Here is an 18,735-nt window from a genome sequence, read left to right on the forward strand (position 1 = left end):
TCGGTCCCTCGGAATCGGCTCGGATACCACTTGATCTCCTAGACTCCCGTGATTCCGGAACGGCTTTTGACCGTTGTCTGAAGTCTGGAAAACGGCCGGAGGCTTCTCTTTCGGATCAATTAGCCGCGTCTTTGCGGATGCCGATGACTTTTTTTTGGCCCTAGGTGTAAATTGCCAGTTCTCTCTGGAGGAACGAGGACGTCTTTTTCACTGCGTTCTAAATGCAGCTACGAGAACCCGAGAATTCAGAACATTTCATGCCTCACTCGTTACAGCTTATGTCTTCTCGGAATAATCCTGATGATTCAACTTCTCTCCTTTCCCATAGGGATGAATTGACGATAGGGCGATTACACCCCGAACCCTCTAGACCCGCCTTGCGGGTATCTCCCTCAGATTTCAATGTCAACTTACTTCTCTCCCTACTCAACCATAATGTTGACTTTTTTAACCTGAAAAGTGAGACAAAAGTGTCACATTATTCCCTCTTCATTTTTTTCCTCATCTGCGGGAAGAAATATTCACTTTTCTCCTAACTTTGCGCGAAATGTGAGATTTGTGGCAAATATTGATAGAATATGTTACAGATTGATATGTAATATCCTAGCTATCGGTATGTGGTATTTGTATAAGAGAAAGTAGGGAGAAGCGCATTCTACTAAATTTACTATAATACGATTCTTCGGTGCGGCCTGGGAGAAAAAAAAAGAAGACGCAGCTGTCAACTGTTGCTTCGATAAATGCCAGCCAATTATTTTCATTGTATTTTTAAAGATTTTCAGAAATTTTATTTCGATTTCAAAAAATATATTATTCTGGTGGGGGAGGAGGGATCACTTCGCTCGGCCATAAAGTCACCCGCGGGACTAATCTTCGACTTTATTCCCTTCTTGCGTCATATACTATTTCATTTCATATCATGGAACATTAAACCTTCTACAATGCGAAAGTTTGTTACTACGAGGAAAGTAAATAATTTCGTGAATAAATTCTTTACTGCTGTTTCATCAGACAATAGGGTTCTTACAATTAGTAGAAAAACTACGTTCTTTGTTGAACGGGTCTGATTGATTTGGCGCGGATAATAATTGAACCGATCGTAAATTATGACTTTATCGTATAAGACTTTGCTGTTCCACATTTTTATTTTTACTCGATCCTCTAATGCGATATATTCGACTGACTTTTGATCATATCCCAGCTGTAGTTTCGTTAAATTCACATCGGCGAATAAAAGTTGAAAATGTATTTACATTTGTTTGGCACTTTGGCCCGGGAGAAACAAGGCAAATAATGTTTGAAAATGGTTTCAACGGAGTTGATGCATTCGCAAACTGTGCAGGGACACTCTGACCACTTTACACTTTGCATGAAGGTAATGTAAAGAGACTGTTGAACTTTTCTTTTATTTTCTTTCATTTTTTTGTATTTATCCAACTTCAGCTGACTGTACATCATCTACTTTAATAATCGATGACGCAATTGTTTGGCTTGTTTTTTCTGGAGCATATTTGCAAAAAATATGCTTTCAAATGAAATGCTTTTGTCATTCAAGTTGAATACTGTACAAGCAATGTTAAGGTGCATTATTTTACCAAACTGTTGGTTATTATACCGTGACGGAAAAATCCTGTTTGACAATTGAATTTGTCTGCGGTTTTCTACGTACGGAGAAAGGAGAAGATTAACCAATCGGAGTAAAACTCCGAGTCGAGTTATTTCCGGTCGCCCTGCACTCCATTCACCGGGTCGCGACCGAAGAACAATGCGCAGACAAATTAAGTTCAGGTTCATACAGATGTTTAGCCTAGTTCTCGCGACGAGTACCGTTGGCGTATAATTTTCAAATTCACTATATTCTCGAGTCATTACAGTGAGATGCAAGCGTTTTGTGGCGAACGCTTGTCACGCGGTTCGACGCCTGCGGAAACCGTTAAAAAGTACACATACCGAAAGGAAACGGTGAAACTAAGCAGGCTGGATGACCGACTGCGCGCGCATAAGATAATGACACCGAGCAATATTTTCCTTTTCAAACCAGGGGAGCAAACTCTCTGAAAAAGCGGCATGAGATGTCAAACACACCTCCGTCAGGTAACGAACCAAAATTATATTATTACGATGTCTGGTACCAGTTATCAGCCACCAGTCAGTTGATAATGAATGCCTGTCTAATCTTTCCGAAACACTGCAACTGCTAGAAGTACTTAATTTAAAGAAATGCACTGCGCTTACATAACCTCAACGAGCCGCGTTCGGCAACTGAAGCTTGAGGTGGCCAGCCTGCAGGAGCAGACGACAAAACTCGCGCAAGCGCAGTGCAACGCTCAATTTGCCAAGTTTCACCATTTCCTCTGGGCATATTTCCACCAAGGCACTAAACTTCTAACCGGTTTCAACGATTACGAAGATATTCTTTCTTTGTGATACCGCCAACAACCAGATGTGCAGGTATTCGAGTTATGAAATATTGATCACGTGGCACATTTTTACACGGTGAAAGTTATGTGTCTGAAAAGATTTTTCATTGAAAATGATGGAAGAACGATTTAGCGATGAATCAATTGATTGATAAAATAACTGATAGGAGACTACGAATAATTAATTCCCTGATTGAATAGCCCTAGTTACCGTGCATCCTTATCACAATTATCTAATAGTTGAATTATCAGCATCCACTTGACTGAAACCGACGATCCTAATATGAACTGATCCAGTGTGTACAAACGTGTTTGGGAATCAGGAATGGATATAAATCTTTGCTTTTTTTTACTCTCGTGTTCAATGTAGCGAGAAACTCGTGCAAATCCTACGTAGAAGCCTCTATAGCGTCGTCAAATAAGGGTTTTATAAGAGATATTTTCTTCGAAAAAGATCGGATTACACGGACATACCGAGTTTCCCGTTAATAAAACTAATCAACGTAGCTGATATGCAAATTTAATTGGTCATTTGGAAACTGCGGCGCGCGAGGATTGCAGGAAACTAAACGTGGCTTGGCACTTATGCCAACCAAGTTCGGTTGCTGGATGCAGGTTACCATTTACTTTGAAACGCCGCGCGAAATCTATACATGCGTATAAGAGTTGCACTGCTGCAGTTGCCTCAAACAACGTTCAATAATGAAATATTTCCATCGCGTAGTTTATTCATCGTAAAGTCTAACCAGGAATGTATGACAATATTTTAACGGGGATTTCAGTGACGAATTTTTTTTGAAACCAACTTGAAACTGTTTGCTCACAAGTTCAGATTTCCAGAAGCTGAGCATTTTTTTTTTTTTTTTTTTCTATCAATTCTTTTTATCGAATTTCATTTCAAACTTAACAATCTGCAACAAGTACAATCAATCCTGCAGATTTCAGTAAGAGTTCATTTTATGGTGAAAGTTACAATCGAAATATTTTTCTTTGGCAAAGTCTTAAATTCATTATGTATGTATGACATCATGTCGTTAATTTTGAAATATGTGGATCTTAACGCAATCATTTTCTATTGCTTCTTTGGCGACCATTTGTGGACGATACATGACGCAATACATTAGACGCCCATATGCAGTGACACCATTAGATAAAATAAGCAAGCAAAATGGACGTTCGAAAATTATCTGCGCAAAAAAAATATTATTGCACTGTTTGATCATTGGCACAAGAAATTATAAGAAGAAGGTTCAAAGTATGTGTGAAAGTCTTTTTTTCGACTTCTTGCCATTGCCACTCGACTTTGTTATTTTTAGTCTGCGTTTGGCCCCTCTTCTAACTGTGCTATCTTTACCGCAACACGGACCAATTTACTATGAAAAATGGTGAAAAATATTCAGTATCCTGCAGTGGCACACATTCCACAAATAATTAACTGAAAGCTTGGCTATTTCAACAAAACGTTTCGAAAGTAATATCCATTTCCGGTCGTGGCTCGTACTGCAGTTCATTTTTATAGAAGAATTTTCGGAAATTTTGTCACAATAATAAAAAGCGTCCAACTCGTGAGAAAAAACCACTCGATTTTCTATTATATAATGAAACAAGTTGTTGCGTTACAAATATGTTCGAAATTTATTGATTTTTTTTTTTTTTCTTTATTCCTTATATTGTACAACTTTCTCCACCCACGTTAGATTTCTTGCAGTCAGGTGGCAGATTCGAATTGATCCTGTTTTGCGGCTTGCGAGTCACTTGAAAAAAAACTTATGTTAAACTACATGCATATATATATATATATATTAGACTGGGCCAAAAAAATTGACTATTTTTTTTTTGAAAAATATATTGAGAATATCATTCAGAAGGGAAAAATAAAAATTTCATAAAATTTTAAGCCCTTAATATTAACTTTAAGAGGTCTATCATCGCTATTTTTGATTTTTAGTAATAATTTGATGTTTTACGTCAGAACTGTCGAAATATTGAAGTGAAAAAATTTATGTTCACTTATCCCTTTATAAAATTAAATTCCCTACAAAAAAGGTCTGATTATAGATTTTTGTCAGACAAGCCGTTTCCGAGTAATTAAGCTTAATAAATTGATATAATTTCTCGATTTGACTTTTTTAATTTGGAATTTCGTGACTAACGAATCAATGAATGTATAAAAAAGATCATGACAGATTCTTAAAGGAAATTTAATGTTCTACAAAAAAGATCTCTTAATATTTTTGCCTCAATTTAATTTTTCAAAAGTTATTCTCAAATAAAATTGAAGAAAAAATTGAAATTTCAAGTTTCATTCAAAATTTCATTCATTTCAAAAAAAAAATAGTCAATTTTTTTGGCCCAGTCTAATATACATATATATATGTGTGTGTGTGTGAGTTTTCAGTACCGTCTGCGGTATTTTAATTTTACACTACAGACCTGCAATTTATAAGCCTCAACCGAATTTGGTTCAAGTCAACGAATTCGCACGATATCATTCTTGCTGCACGTACTTACGCCTCTCGTGTTGTATATCTAAACCATGACGTAAGCAAAAATTTTTCATGAATTATTCAGATGCGACGAATTGTTTCAGAAGTGTAACGCCACCGTTACGACAGATGTCTGGGACGTACTTCGATTCTCCTTTCACGCGCATTCCTTGCGTAATACTTTTCCTGTTGTTTCTTTTTTCACCGTGTTTTTATTCTTCAAATAATTTTTTCCTAAACAAAAATGCTGTAGCTGAAGACAAAAACTAGACACCCAGAATTACACAGTATAAATTTGTAGGAAAAACCGTGTGACCGTGCAGCGTTAAACGTTTTTATCGCTTCTTGACGTCGGCGCTGTCTGAACGACGAAAGTAATCAAATCAGGTTACGCACAAAAGAAATCAGCCTTGTTGAATAAAATATCGGAATTCCCGATTTAAAAGTCCCGGGAACATTGTAATATTTAGGTAAAAACTGTTCCAGATTAGCGCAATATTTTTTATTTTTTTTTCTCGAATTTCTGTAAAAGGTCCGAACCTTAGTTTTTACCGAATTAAAAATCCTTCTAAAGTATATTGAATAACGTGGAGTAAAAAAAGTACACTTATTCTAATTTCTTTGTACAATTTCCAAAATATTCGTTTTGATAGTAATTAAAGTCACTTCTTTTGAATATAAGTAATAACATATTCCTTGTCGTAGACTTCGAATAGTCAACTTTAGTCCGTGATTTTGAATAAAACGTACAAACGTTTTAATATTGCTAATATCTAGTTTTTTGTTATTCCAACGTAACAAAAACTTATCATATTTTAATATTGCGAAGAAACTGGAATAAGTAAGTATAATTATTTTCACATGCTATGACGCACCTCTTACAATTGAGCTGAAAATCTTAATATAACTCGGATGTACTTTATATACTACAACAATTGATGTCTCTACTTTGTATTCGATAAAAAAAAATATATATACTTTCCAAATTTAAAACAGTCTTATTATGGCACGTATTTTAAGTTGACGTAAAGTTGTTTTCTATTTGGGGAGTCTTCAAGTTATGTTACGCGAGGAAGAAATTAGCAAAGATTACCGCAGCCTCACTGGAAGAACGCCATACGCAAACTCCCATCTCTATGTATACAGGAATTCGATAATCTCCGGAAATTCGAAAATTGCTTGTCTCGTGACCAGCCCCCTTGATCAGAGCTGAACTCGGACCGGTCAGAAATGCCGCAGGCTTGGAAGCCTGAACCAGCTTCGTACACCGCAGACCTTGAAAACGCGAGATAAAACCTCGAATAAACGCCGTTTTGGGACCCATGTGTGCTTGAATATTATTCACCAATCGTACGTATATTATGTGTGTTCGACAACTGCGCCGTTCACTCTTCAGCCATGTAAACAGAAAAGTAATTCAATATAGGTAATGGAAAATGGAAATTTCATGGTACCGAAATCAAATGAGTTTAGCTTGGTAAAATATTGAAATGTATTTCAGACTGAAAAACAACACGAAGTTTGATATTCAGGACGAAAATAGAAGCGTAGCTTAGCAATATGGCGACGAGAACTGGGCTATGAGCAAATTGTATTTGGTCAATTACGCGAATATGAAGCTACAGGGAACTCGGTGCAAGTTATGAAGCCTTAGTTATTTGGCGAGGAATCGATATACCGCAAAAAATACGATGAAACAAGCTTTCAAAATTAAATATAGCCCACTTAGAGTAAGGCATTATTTTTCCACCAGATGTCACAGCAATATATTTTCCATCCCAATACTGTCCAATTTTTTATTCCATACTGACATATTTGGAAAATTAATTATATGGGGTTACTAAGATGTATATTTTTGATGAAATTTCCGCATTCTTAATGTACCCCAAAGTTATCGTGTTTTGGAACGTCCAATAGCTTCAGACATAAATTACCCACTATTTAATACATAATTACAAAGATGTAGTTAAAATCTATTTCGGGGTATTTGGAAAAAATTCAATACAATGAACTATGACGAATTAAAAACTTGTAGAAACAATTAATATACACTTGATACTATACCGAATAGTAGAATAGTTTATTTTACATTTGATACTATATGTAAGAGATGATGGGATAATTTTACCTCCACGGTATTTAATTTGTCTTCGTGTTGAATGGATAGGTACTGTTTCAATAAGATTTAACCCTATCAAATTCCATCACGTCCTTTTCGGTCATTTATAATTAATCCAATGCTTTTTCGGCGCAGATTCCATTTTCGATGTTTCAGTAGTGTGATTCATTATTATAATTGCAGTTCGCGATTATGTCATTATATATATTGACATATCTTGATGTGTACTGTATAACTATTCAAACATAGAAAAACATGATTTCAAAATATCTTTTGACTGTAAAGTGACGCATAACGATATATCATTCTTTACAAGGTTTTCCCTTTCTTTGGTTACTCGATTTTTGGTGTTCGTGTGATTTAATCCTTGTCAATCCTAATTCTCATGATATACTATAGACTATATAAATTCATAAAATAACATGATATGTGTATATTGTATGATGTACATAGAGAATCTATAAAATTACATAGTGCATACCGTGCCAAATTATACATAACCTACAAAAACGAAAGAATTGAATTTAGTCACGTCACTTTCCGTACATCGTCAACATGCGGCAGCAATATCGTTTAGTTTCAATTAAAATCACCGCAAAAAAGAGAAAAAGGAATAATAACACAATGGAATAACGAAAAGGCCATTACGCAAGTGACCTAGTCTTCTGGCAAACAAGTGATTATATCTGAGAACGCTGCAACGTCCTTTCCAAGGTGACATTCAAATCTCGACGTATGATCACGAAAGGAACTCTCGTGAAAAATCACCATCAATCTTGCGAGGAAGCATTAGCATTATACGAATCTGCAGTGCTGTGCGTTGCATTTTGGCATAGAACGAATACCGAACGTATTTCACTAGCTCAAAAAACGTCTGAACCAAATTTCTGTCAAATTGAACATCTGGATTTGATTTCTGGAATCATGCTTTTTGGTCTTCTTAAACACAATATTCTCTTTGATATAGGAAAGCGCTCCGACGATTTAAATCAAAAAGCAAATACCTTGTAATTAAAAAAAAGTTTCAAATCATTTCCAAAGCTGATTGCCTCACGATCATCTGCATGTGCAGTGGCAAAAGTGCAATATCAACATACACTCGAGGCTGGGGGATACGATATACAAGCGGCAAGGGAATAATTATCAGGCAATTATTTGGTAATGACTAATTAGCCGGATAAGGAATGATTTGTTCCAGTCGGCTTGTGTGACTTTTATACATTATCCTTGTATTCTCGTTTGTCAATATTTCATTTCGCTCAGCCCTTCCTCTTACAATCACCGTTTATAATGCTCTGCGCTTATGTCATCGATTTTATTACCCGACCGCGACGAACGAATGACAATCGTAAATAATAATCAGCTTCCGTGGTGCAGAATGAACGAGTGGAAGGGAGGGACGATGGAGGAAATCTTACGATAATTCTCTCGAGGATGACGACGCGGTAGTCAGACTCGTTCGCCGTACAATCGTATATACTCTCATCGTCTCTACCTGTGTGCTGCTGGGATTTCATACATCTTCTCAAACACAAACACACATAGGCGTGGGACGTGGAAATATCGCGAAGATTAGAGACTATCGTTTCGCTACAAAAGAAACTTCATACCGACAAAAGAATCACGGAATTTGTTGTAAAATAATGGATTACAGCTGTGAATATTACATTTTTCGTCCTACGCAACATCAAACCCTGTTCGCTTGGCTTACGAAATTTTTTTCAATTTAACAGACCTCAAAATATGTTTGATGTTATATCAAGATTGTATTACCGAAACAGTTACAAGAAAACAAAGTTTGAGTGTTCAAAGTCACAAAGAATCGTGTCTGACATATACTATATTTTTTAGTTACAGCAGCAAAATTCATTTTCATTCTGTACTCAAAACTGTATTTTGCAGATACGATGAAAAATGAACGTGAAGGACGTTACATAGTAACCGCAACTATAAACTTTTGTTGTTACGAGAAAAATGACCTAATTAGATATAATTTTACTGAAACAAATGTGACGGTCAAATTACGTGCGTGGTAAAACTAGTATTTTGTGGATATATCATAAACAAGGCCGGTCAAACGAGTTTGATTGTCAAGTTTTAAATGCCATGTATTTCATTCATGTATACTGACAAATGCTTCAATTTCGCCATTGGGATTTTTGGTGCCGAAGAATTTTGAGAAAATTTTCGCATACCTACATGTAACTCATGACAATACGTACGTAGCAAATACGAAATTTATATCTTGGACAAGTTATGTCTAGTCGATGCGTACTTTACGAGATGAAAACAGTCGGCGCTAAAAGCTATAAATTCCTGAGCAACTTTCTTCATTATACTTATCGAGCAGTAACAACGCAGAGCGAAGTGACTTACGTACACAAATACGTCAAACGAGCTTGTGTTCTCACTCGGCAACCGTCATCGCATGTATTCCCGCAGACTTACACGCCTGATCCTTCCCATTCCGATGGTGAAGCATCTCTGAAACGCATGGTTGCGCAAGACGACTGCTTCCTGAATCCGCATGACGTGAACACCGTCGGATGCTCCGCGTATTGTATAACTAGAAATTTAACTTGCACGTAGGAAAAGTGGCACGCGTTCGCCGCATCGTCGTACGATTTTGAAATCTTAACACTGTTTTCTTTGCGATAATATTCGGTATCGATTTATGGTTACATTAGCAGCGCAATATTGTGCAAATTTGTAGCTAAGTAATCAGAAATTACAAATTACGTTTCTAATTGGTTCCGTTTCGATCAGAAATCGCGAAAAGTAATCACTTTATTTTCAGTTACAAATTACATAAATTAACTGGAATTGTAATTGATTCTATTCCAATAACAAATCACTTTTGTAATCCAATAACAGATTACTTTCACATTCGGTAATTGAATAACGAATCACATACTGGATCAATTGCAATCTTCAAAAATAACCGAATATTATTTTAAAGTCACTTTTGTAATTTGTTATTAATTTTTTGCTCCATTATACAAATTAGAAAAGTAATTATAGATATTCAAATCTTATACGATTACCAATTACAATGATAATAAGGTTTTAGATTCTTTTACAATTACAGATTAAAAAACTATCTAATCGAAACGATCAAATCGGTTACAATTTTCAGAAATAATTGACTTCCAGTTTTTCTCAATATACAAAGGTACAAACCTTGCAAAAGTATTTTGTAATTGATTTCGTTTATATAAAAAAAAAAGTAAAAATTGTCAATAACTGTCAATTGTAAAGCTGATTTTCAACTGAAAATAATTCGTTACAAAATGTAATTGGATGCTCGCCTTACTGGGGATGCATAAACTTCTGGCTTATTTTGATCCAAAAGAACCAGCCGCTTCATCAAGTGGACGGAACTTGTGAAAATTTTTTCAGAAGCAACGCCGACGACTCAAATCGTCTACCGATTTTTTCCAATCCGTGAATCGTTCCTCCCTTGACGGGGACACCAGGCGGCCGATGCGGCGCGGCGCTTCCGCGTACAACGGAAACGTCTAATGGACACGAAGAATATGATCACGATCGTTGTCTCTGCCGTAAGACGGTGAAAGAGAGAGTTAAGTGAGGTGCAGAAGAAAAGGAGACGGAGATGGAGCAAAGACAAAGCCCTTCCGAGATCGCTATGACGGCGGTGAGAAGCATGAGACTCGAGCCGAAGATCAGCTTTTTACATCACGAGAGTAAACATCCCGAGAACGACTTCTGGGTATGCGACTGACTCGGCTATGCTGGACCAAATGCAGTGACGACTGCGGGTCAATTTCACAATCAGTTGCTCTGCAGCGGAAGACGCATCGTCGCAACTCGCTCTATAAACATGAATTCAATTCATCGATATCAGGGAAAGGTATCGGTTTTCGGTTACAAGTGTACCGCTGGAAAAGTCAGTGGCATACTAAGAAAAATGTCATTTGTTAGATAATTTTAGCGGAATGTGTATGATCGTCACAATAACGGTTCAAGTATTGTTCGAATTACAAAGAAAACTTGGGCACCCAATTATTCAATGTATAATTATAATTTTCGATGATTCATTTCTTGGCTGTTGCAACATTAAATCTGTTTGTTAAAGCTCACTACATTTTTTCAGATAAGTGGAACCTCAACGACAGTTTATTGTTGCACCGACCACAATTACTTGTTACAATAGTTACCTCAAAATATTGTATGAGTAGCCATAACGGTAAGACTCGGTGGTTACAGTTTCAAAAGTCATTTTATTTTGTACCCAGAACCATATGTTTTTTACGGTTTGAGAAAAAATTAAAATAATTTTACGGAATATACAGTGACTACAATTACAAATTTCTCGCGTTGCATATGTTTGTAACCAGAAATTAATAGTTATTCGCCTATATCACTAGGATTCAACTGATTCATATTCAGAGCTCAGATACTTCAAATCAATGTAAGGGTGAGTCAATTTCAGAAGGTTACCGATCCTTTTCTGAAGAAAGGACCAACGTTTAGATTTTTATACAACCAGCTAAGCTGTGAAAAATACGATATTTCGAATTGCGATCATAATTGTTGGAGAGGTATAGATCAGAAAAGAAACTCTCACGTCTTCTTTTAACGTAAATTTTGGAAGTTTGTTATTACGAAGAAGCTCAGTGTGGCTTCACACACAAGTAAGGGCTGCTACCACACGCCAAAAAACCATAGACTATATAATATGCAACGTACAAGGCATGGGTTACAATATTTCCTACAATATTCCTCTAATACGTCGATGCATGCTGGCCACCTTAAGACTTCAATTATCAAACGCGATTTATGAAGGTTACGTATAGCGAGGCGAATTTTTAGGATAACCAGATCTCAAATAGATGATTTTGCGATTCGAGCAGACTAGCCAAATTTTTATTATCAACTGACTAACTACTTCTACCCGTTCTCAAATATAACAACATAATTTCAATTCAACGAATTTGACATCGTATGCGTCGTTCCGAGTAAGTTGGCTGCCCTACTTTGCTGACGAAAATATCGCCGCGATGTGATTTCGCCGACCAATAGATCTCCATTATTTTGCGCATGCGCAGTCACTCGCTCAGCTTGTTAACAAATTTGACCGTTTTCTCTCGGTACGAAATATTTAAAATCCTTTATACTTTTCGCAGCACCCACAGGCCATGAGGGTCTTGTAAGAAATAATTTTGTTTTCCAGGGTGAAATAACAGATGACGTATATTATATAGGTAGCAACACCTAGTTATAAGAACGTCTGAGATTTGAAGCGAGGCGAGTCCGTCTTTTTCAGTGGCAAATAAAATGAGTACATGTACAATATATTACCAGCAAAACTTGTAAGGTTGATTAGCATTGCAGCAAAGGTCCAACCGCAGACTCCGAACGCGTCGTTGTAAAATATTAAAATTTTTCCACAAACTATACATCACATGATTACGTAACCAACATGCAGCGCAGTGTAGGTATATAATTGTACGTAACACAAGCAGAGTCGTATAAGGAAAACACAGGTGTAATACGTTCATATAGCATGAATGCACGTAAGACCAGCGTGCCATGCGCACAACAAAGATGGCGTGAGTAGGTATTCAAAATATGCTTATGCTTTTGAAATCAATCTTCGTCTCTAATTCACGATCAGCTTATTAGTCACGTCTGTGCCGGTATCTTTATAATTTACTACGTAGTTCTCCGCAATCGCGATCTGCAGCGTGACATGCACACATGTATCCTCAATCACGTTCCACTAAGAAGTGGAATCGTCCGGCTGCGAGAGACGAATTTTTTTTTATTTTTTCTGTACTCTCCCCTCTCGAAATGTCATTCAGTTCCAGTGAACGGCGGTTGAAAGTCAATGACTAATTAATCATAAATGTGATCGCAAGGAAATTTACCGTTTTGATGGCAATGGAACCTTAATGCAATTGAGCTTAATTTTTTGAATTATTTTTCTGTTTCTACATTTCAATTATTACTGAATAATTCCGTCAATGTGACCAATTAACACCACGTAATGAGAAATTATTTCTTGGTAATTGACGGGATGATTTTGGTTTACCGAATTTAATAGCGTCAAAAAAACGTTGGGTACGACGAGGATTTTTGGCTATTCGTAAAAAAATGCAGAAATAATCATTGATAATCGTCATATTTAAGTATCAATATTCAATGAATGTATATCGAATTCTATCAGTGCTTGAAAATTTAATTCAAACTATTCACATGTCGACAAAAAAGTAAATTTTCTCCAGCAAAGACTCTCTACAAATGCAAAAAAAAAAAAAAAAATTTCATCGAGTCGGTTGAGACGCCATCGTATCATGGCAATATTTTCGTTTGCAAGTCAAGGGAGCCAACTTACTCAAGACAGGATACGAGATGTGAAAACTTTCCTGCGTCAATTGGGAGAATTGAAATAACATTATTATCATGCAGACTGCCAAATCTTCTCTAATCGTTACATCAATCATTCGAGACCTGGGGTTGATCTTAAAAGATTCCGATCACCTACATAACCTCCAAAGGCCGCGATCGACGGTTGAAGCTTGGAGAACTGCGGAAGGTTGAAGTTGGCCAGCCTGCACGTAAAGACGACAAAGCTCGCGCACGCGCAGTAGAGCATTCAATCCGCTAACGATAAGTCTCACCAGGGGGAGTTCACTCTTTACCCCCACTCCAAACAATTTTGGCAGGCTGCAGGAGTAAGGCGCGACAAGTTACGAAAACAAAATTCTACTAGAAGTGAATATTTTAGAGTGGTAGAACTGCTAATAATAATAATGTGCACATGTGCAGCCGGAAAATAATATTCCGCCATTCTTGTATCCTATGTTACTGCGATCGACTGCGATTACATGTGTAAACATTGGTTATCTTGAATTTTTTTGTGATTTCGAGCATTATTTGTCATTTACTATTTATTATTGATTTGTTACTTTTATTTAAAATTATTTATTTTTGGAGCTGACTTTTATTGCTATTTAACTATTTACAACTGCAATTTTTAAAATCATATTCTCTTTCATTTAAACTTCTGCGCTTAAATTTCCTCCAATGACATTACTCGGTAGAGGGCGCTCTTAACATCCTAAGTAATGCCGACATGTTACTATACTCTAGCAAGAAATAACTATAGAAATATAGTAACTGCGAATTTTTCAATATTGTGTTGGTACAGCGTACTCCTGCAGCCTGCCAAAATTCGGTCCCATCTAAAAGCATTGAGTGAACTCCCCCTGAGTCTCACTATCTCCCTTCGACAGGTCCTTTCGTGAGGTATTGGGTCGTTCTCTATTCACGGCTGTGAATGCGGTAGGTGTAGAGATGTGCATGCGGCATACCTACGCCTGCGCCTGCACTAGCTGCAGTGATGCAACTCGGTGCTATTGGCGTTTGCACAATGAAGCCTGGAACAGCTAACTAGGCGTGGGTGCGAGCATTCCTGCAACGGTAACTCACCCTTCGCTCGTAAGGTCAGCGTCCCTCTGATTTACTTCTTGTTGTTCCCCCGGCAAAATCGCGCTACGTAGGCAGCGCACGTAACATCAGCTGGTCTGCAGGTACCTACCGGCGTTGTGGTTGGATTATACTCGCAGCATCCCAACCATTTCCGGCGCCAAAGATCACATGGCTCTGATACAGTGCGGCGGCACAGCTCTAATGCTTGGCATTATCGTCACGCGTCTGCGCCCGTTTAGATTTTTTAATGCTCTGAATAAAACATATAAAATTTAATTTTCTTGATTAAAGGATGCGATAAACCGCGCGACGGAATCAAGGAGACCAAATTCCAACGGGGCTGGTTACTTTTTTCTTCATTTTTTCATTCATCGTCCAGCCGTTTAAGGAAATTGCAAGTTGCCTAAAAATGGATACTTCTGATTAATTTTACTTCGAGATAGTACGCCTTGAATATTCGTCTAATCGTTATACTCGTATGCTGGAGAGGTTTTTTCAAGAACATGAAAATAGAAAACATGAATTTATAAGCAAAAACTTCGAAATGGTTGAAAATTTAGTTACAAATTCATTTTTATATTTCACCATACGATGACTCACTTTATGCAGAAGATTATCTTCTCCGAACTCACTGCAACAATTTTTTCCTATCACGTTGGAATCGTTAATTATTCAATTTTTCAATATTGCCTCAGCATTGATTATGATCAATAAATAGATGCAATATCGAATAGACCGCTGTAAAAATATTTGGTTCTTCGCAGCAAGATCTTGTGAATAAAATTAGCCATCGTAGAGTGGAACCGAACGAATCTACTATATTTCTGACCATTTTAAAAGGATTTGAGAAAGCATTTATCTATAACCTTCAATTCGCCATTCCAATATTTCCTATGTTCGTGTTTTCAATAAGATCTTTGCAACTACTGATTGAACAATCGGTAAATACCGAATATACGACTATTCTACTGTTAAAATTAATGAAAAGAATCCATTTTTGGCCAATCAGTTTCCTTCATAGGAATTTATTCACGGTTCGCATAGCCGTGATTTGTTTAACCGGCGGTATTAAGGCGCGATTATCCACGTGGCGACGGCGTGATAAGATTCTACGATAGATGCTTGTTTGTGTGAGGTATAAATATATTCGCAGAAACTGTTCTCGTCGGAGATAACTAACATGGCAAACGTAGAATTTTGTGTACGCAGCGTAGATGTGTAAACATTAGCACTACAAGCCTATCGCAATTTTTTATGCGAAATTTTTCCATCTCATAGAGGTCGTAACTAACAATCGGATGTCGATCTACCGGAGACTCAGAAATTCAAGAACGCCGAAATATCTCAGTCGGACGAAGCCTGCAGCGCTACGTATCGAGAATATATATCCATAAAAAGTGCTGGATATATACGAATAGTACATTATTTTTCTTTTTTGGTATTAACATAAATGGTAATTCCGCGCGTCTTGGCCACGTAAAAAGCAGACTTCAGCCATAATAATCTCCGTCGACTCTTGTCCGTTCTATGCTAATTGCCATCTTGTATATATATTTAAATGTCTATATATACATATATATATGTTTGTCCTTTAAAGGAGATTTTTTCGAGATAAGTCAACGTTACTCTTCTCGAACAGAACCCCAGGGGAAATAATTCGCACGCCATTTCTAAACGCGCGCCTCTCTGTTACCTGAAAACAATACTTCAAGCATAACTTCACCGCGTGTTTTATCGCCAGATTCGAGTCCAAAACACAAATTTGTCTCCGTGTCTGTATGGGACATTCTACAGATAATCGACCTGACCGAAACAATGCCACCGCACTCTATTAGAGCAGGCTCGAACATTGTGAAATGTTATTGTGATAATTGATAAGAGTATGCGTGGTTTTTTGTAAATTTTCATTCAAAGACATTTGAACGTTATCAGCGGATGAAATATACGAGAAAACGTTGAATGTCGGAGTTGCAGTTGAATATCGCTTGGAAACTTGTAGATCATACAAAAAAAAATTGGGCTTGAAAAAAAATTCAGTTTATAGTCAGTTTAGCAGTTATAATATGCAAAAGAGTATAAAGGATCCCGAATTCGTGAAAGATTTTTTTAAACTTTGGTTCCTTGGATTTTTAAACATCATATCCTTTTTCGAGTCAACATTCTACAGAATACTTTCAGTGCCAGGTTCAAAAAAACGTGTGTAAATTTCAATATGGGGTCGGATTTAGTTTGGAAATTATGAATTTTTTTCCTTCCGAATTTTTGTAACAACGGCAATGTCACGTGACACGATTTTATAGTGATTGAAATGCTTCACAAAAGAAACCCAAAATATTTTGTGATAACTCTAGTATTTTCGCTATTAATCGAAAAAATGGATTTTTTACATGATTTCAACCTTAACTTTGAGTAACTTTTGAAAGAGTTGCGATATCAAAAAATTATAAGAGACCATTCTTGTAGAGCGTTGAATTGTCTACAAAAATATGTATCGGAACTTTATGTAGATCGCCTCGTTACTGAGCTACAAAATTCAAAATGAAACTAAAACTATTTTCACGTGTTAATGAAATGGAAAATGAAGAATGACGTTCAGGAACCACTAAATATCAACATTAAGGACTCAAATTTTCACAGGCGTCTTATTTCCTCTTCCTACGTCTATTAAATGTGTAACTTTAAAAAAAAAATAGTCGATTTTTTAAACCCGTCCAATATATACATTAATTAAAAATATTGTATAATTCTATTATATACGACCAATGATATTAATAATTGTCAATTAAAGTTATCAAATTTCCAAACCTTTCAAATTAAATCCGATCCAATAAAGGGATTAACACACGTTGTTTCACCTCAAGCCATGAAATTTTTTTTTTTTTGTAATCTTTTTGGATCCTCCATATTAATCATCATACTCCAACTCAAGTCAAAATCGAAATTATCTTCTGTTCAATTCCTTTCCAAGTTACCTATATTTTTGAATTTGTATTACCTAAGTGAACACTTGATTGATGACGTTTTCTATCGGCAGCTGTAACGACTGAACGTCTGCGAATAAAAATCTGCACTAAACGTGGATATTCTTGTCAACCAACAAAAACAAGTTTCGTCAAGGTCTTCGTGAGGTAGATTATAGATGGAATGCCCCATACACTCTATCCAACCTTACACGTGGTGTGAAACGAACGCGTATCTTACGTAACTGCGATCCAGAAGTATGGATTCCACGCGTCTTTTCCGCCTCGCACGCCGCAGGACGTGTCGCTAAGTAAGCTAGACTTTTACATTTAGCATACGCAAATTACATCATCGTCCAATTCTCGCTGCTGCAGGTTTGCGCAATCTACATACATGTACAGGTATAATCGAACATATCCGTTCATCAGTCTAATTACCATCATCTCATCTTCCTCCACCTCGATTGCTCACATCATTTGTCAGCATGCACAAGCGTCACGTATTGTAAGTGGCATTGGCCATTTCCGATCCAGGCGTTCATATCTCCGGTAAATTCAATTCTGCTTTAGCGTAAACGCAGCTGCGCGTCCGTTACGTAATACGTTTTATTATATATACCAAGCCATTGACGTGATAATGTAAACTTTGTGTAAATTTTTTTTTCATTCGCATTTCTATACAACAAATTCAAATACACGATGTGGTTCATTGGTTTTGTCATCACGTGATTTGATCTGGTTTGCCTTGACATAAATTTTGATGACTTGAAGAAATTTTTACGTTATTTTATCGTCTGGTTAGCGAAATTCTTTCGTCCAATGATATTGTTTTATGAAATCAATGAAACTGTTCGTTGTTTCAAAAATTCATTTACTGTTTGGCGTGTTGAGTAAGTGGAAAACAATTTATTTAAATTAAGTATAAAATTATTTCAATTCAGATACAGCCAGATTGTTTCATTAAACTGTCGAAATTCATTGTTGAAACAAAAAACACTTTTTTAGTGTACGTTATACCTGTAGAATAATTTCCTAAGTTGAAACTATGAGAATGAATTGTTGGTTCAGCTACCGGTATTCGTGATGTTGGAGAGTTTTCGTCATAATAATGTTAATCTATGCTTCGTTCGAAGATAATTTCTATTAGAAAGAAACGAATGCTCATTAAGAACCTATTTGCAGCTGAATAGGCAGCAAGAAATAAAACAAAATACTCAAAGTCAAACTGGTTTCTGGCTGATCTCTGAAGAGATCTTGTAATTTATAGTTTTTAATTACTCGTATCTCGTGTCGAC

General features: G+C 36.6%; 1 long non-coding RNA gene across 2 annotated transcripts; it reads right to left on the minus strand.

Annotated features, from left to right (window-relative positions):
* Window positions 1-337: 337 nt before the first annotated feature.
* On the minus strand, window positions 338-17,524 carry LOC124177281. Of its 2 annotated transcripts, none has more exons than XR_006869575.1 (3): window positions 17,476-17,524; window positions 14,481-14,732; window positions 338-452 (listed from the first exon to the last, which is right to left on the minus strand). It is a non-coding gene; the product is annotated as an uncharacterized LOC124177281 (long non-coding RNA). The 2 variants fall into 2 exon arrangements; XR_006869574.1 differs by lacking the exon at window positions 338-452 and adding an exon at window positions 10,316-10,858.
* Between the last annotated feature and the right edge of the window lie 1,211 nt (window positions 17,525-18,735).

The sequence above is a fragment of the Neodiprion fabricii genome, chromosome 3, assembly GCF_021155785.1.
Source record: "Neodiprion fabricii isolate iyNeoFabr1 chromosome 3, iyNeoFabr1.1, whole genome shotgun sequence".
Lineage (NCBI taxonomy): Eukaryota > Metazoa > Arthropoda > Insecta > Hymenoptera > Diprionidae > Neodiprion > Neodiprion fabricii.